A 3,277-nucleotide genomic window follows, 5' to 3' on the forward strand; every position below is an offset into this window, starting at 1 on the left:
GAAGGAGAGGCAGGGCTTATTAAGTTTCCTTCTGCAGGCCATTTGATTGCATTTCTGCCCTGAGCACAGGCTTATTTGCATAGTTGATTTATAGCTTTAATTCAAATATTACTGTTGTTTCACATAAACCACTAACCTGATTTCTCCTTAGATTTTTCTTTTAACAATTCACTCAATACCACATCGAACCCAGTGAAACCAGGAGCCTTTAATATGAGGCCTCCATTTCCATTTCCACTGGGACAAAGGAGTATGGAAGATGGAGAATGGAAAATGAACAGTTAAGTTTCAGAAATGTTTACTCCCACTGCAGGGCAGTCTGGCACACAAAACTCAAGCACATTCAGCTTCAAGAATCTTTGATAAGAATCTTTGTTTTTGTGTTACTGATTCTATAACAGGAAGTTTCTTTTAAAGTTGCCTCTCCTCTTCTTTTCTTTATTTGTTCTTTCCAAAAGACAAAATTTATGGAGCCAAGCACTGCGCTAATGACTCCGATGATGGTAGGGCTAAAGTCAAGTTTGTCCTGGCCCTCAGGGAGATTGTATTCTTGCCAGACAATACAGACATCAGGAAAGAATTACACATTCTTTTAATCAATTATGTATTCTAAACAACTGCTTTGCTGAATAGACATTTTAAATACAGTCTATCTAAAAGCACTAGAGAGATTCTGAGGTTACCAGAACTGAGGGGCCAGGATTACAGAGATAAGGGATATGCAGGAAAGTGAGCATGTGACAGTTATTCCCTTGAGGCATTTGCCTTTTCTTAAATAGGAGTTACAGAACAAGAGGTAGAGAATGAGAGCAAGAGAGAATGATAAGTTTCAGGAAAGAGCACAGTGTAACGAAAAAGCTAAGTGGCACTTTCATCAGTCTAACACTACAGGAGAGAGAAAACATTGAAGTCTGAGACTCTAAGAATGAGGGATTTTGGAAAACACACAAGATTTTCAGGGTGAATCAGGGATCTTGGAAAACACACAAGACTTTCAGGGTGAATCCTCCAAGGGCTACATTATAGAAGTGGGGTTGGATCAGAGGTTGACCAAGCCTTACAAAATCTGAGAATAAACCTCAAAGAAGTGAGTCCCCTGATTGGTTTAAGGCATTATGTCCCTGTTCTAACCACCTGCCAAGAGGATCAATGATTGGCTGATAACACCAAATAATGCCAATGAGGATGTGGAGCAAACAGGAATTCTCATTCATTGCTCCTATTCAAAAATGATACAATCATTTTGGAAGATAGTTTGCCATTTCCTTAAAAACCAAAATATAGTCTTACTATATAATCCAATAATTGTGCTACTGGGTATTTACCCAAAAGAGTTGAAAATTATGTCTACACAAAAATCTGAATGTGAATAGTAGCTTTATTTATAATGGCCCAAAACTGGAAGCAACCAAGATGTCTTTTAGTAGGTAAATAGATCAACAACATGTGGTTCATCCATACAATAGTATATTATTTGACAGTAAAAAGAAATGAGCTATTAAGCCACAAAAATAGGTGGAAGAACCTTAAATGCATATTTCTAGGCAAAAGAAGTCTGTTTGAAAGGAATACACACTATATGATTCTAACTAACTATATGACATTCTGCAAAAAGCAAAACTATAGAGATAGTAAAACGATCAGTGACTGCCAGGGTTTAGAAGGAGGAGAGGGATGGATAGGTGGAGCATAGGGAATTTTTAGGGTATTATTGTATAATAATGGTATATTCATGACATTGTGCATTTGAGGGAACATAGAGAACTATATAACACAAAGAGTGCATCTTAATACAAACTTTGAACTTTAGGTAATGATAACAAATCAATATTGTTTCATTAACTGTAACAAATGTATTATACTAAAGGAAGATATTAAAAACAGAGGAAACTTTGTATATGTGTGATAGGGAGAGCTTATATGGGAACTCTGTGCTACCTGTCAATTTTCTGTAAACCTAAAAAGTAAATTTTATTATAAAACAAAAACTAAGAGATAGACAAATGTGCAATCACAGTAAGACACATTAACATACCTTGGTAACTGACAGAACAAGCAGAGCAAAATGCTCAGTGAGGACATAGAAAATCAGTAAAAACAGAATTCAAGAAAACCCGATCTAACTGACATACGTACAACACAGTGCCAACAGTGGCAGAATACACATTCTATTAAGTGCATGTAGAACAAAATTGATTACGAGCAGAAACATAAATATCAATATACATATTTTTTGAGAGTCTAATCTCCTCTAATTACTCAAATAATCTTATTTTTGACTGCACTTGGACTTAGGGTAGAAGCTTGCAGAGAGGACAGTCTGCATCTCTTGGCAATCTGTTCCTGGCATTTTTCTTTGGCTTCCTTCATTGTCTTGGCCAAAAGTTTAGCCTATTCTGTGGCCTCTTTTTTATTTTTCTTAATACTTTGTTTCTTCAGAGCAATACACTGGTGTTTGTGTTGCAGGACACGTGGAATAACAAGATGCTGACTCTTGGGTGCTTTGGTCCTGGGTTTCTTACCTTTTTTGTCTAAAAGGTTTCTTACAACATATTGGAGGATGTCATCTTGTTTAGGCAGATTAAAAAGATTGTGGATTCTGCTAGCTCCTTTGGGCCCCAGGTAATGAGGTACCATAGTATCAGTCAGTACAGGAACATTATTCTCTCCTTTTTTAAATTTTACAATAACCAAGTTGAGAACATTCAGACTGACATCCACAATGCAACCTCGAACAGATTTGTGCTTTTTTTCCCCAGTTCTCCTTGGTCTATAACAGGAATGCCCCTTTCTCGGTAGCAGGCAGACACAGCCATGGGTCAAGACACACTACTGCATTGGGAAACCTCGTTTGTCATTCCCACCACTGACTCAGACCACATAACCACTCTATTCTTCACTCAGAGAGTTAGCAGCAACTTCTGTTACCACACACTTCTCATAAAAAGTATGAAATTTGCATTCATCATCCACTTCAGTGAGTTTCTGGAAGCCAGTGGCTGGGAAGGACATATTCAGTTTCATCTTGAAGCAGTTGATCACCTCTGACGTGCCATGAAAAGGTGCTCAATATATTTTAAATGAACAATTTCATTCAGGCTGTGCTGGAATCAAGCACAAAAGAATGCTAAAACATCCCCAATTACTTGGAAATTAAGCAACATATTTTGAAACAATCCAGGGATTGAAGGTAGAATCACAAGTAATATTATGAAATATTTCAAACTAAATGAAAATGAAAATATGACATAAAATTTTGGAGGATGCTAATAAAACT

At 36.8% G+C, this 3,277-nt stretch overlaps 1 pseudogene; it reads right to left on the reverse strand.

The window, feature by feature from the left end:
- Nucleotides 1–2,259: 2,259 nt before the first annotated feature.
- On the reverse strand, nt 2,260–3,024 carry LOC109028481 (small ribosomal subunit protein eS6-like; annotated as a pseudogene).
- Between the last annotated feature and the right edge of the window lie 253 nt (nt 3,025–3,277).

Source organism: Gorilla gorilla, chromosome 8, assembly GCF_029281585.2.
Source record: "Gorilla gorilla gorilla isolate KB3781 chromosome 8, NHGRI_mGorGor1-v2.1_pri, whole genome shotgun sequence".
Lineage (NCBI taxonomy): Eukaryota > Metazoa > Chordata > Mammalia > Primates > Hominidae > Gorilla > Gorilla gorilla.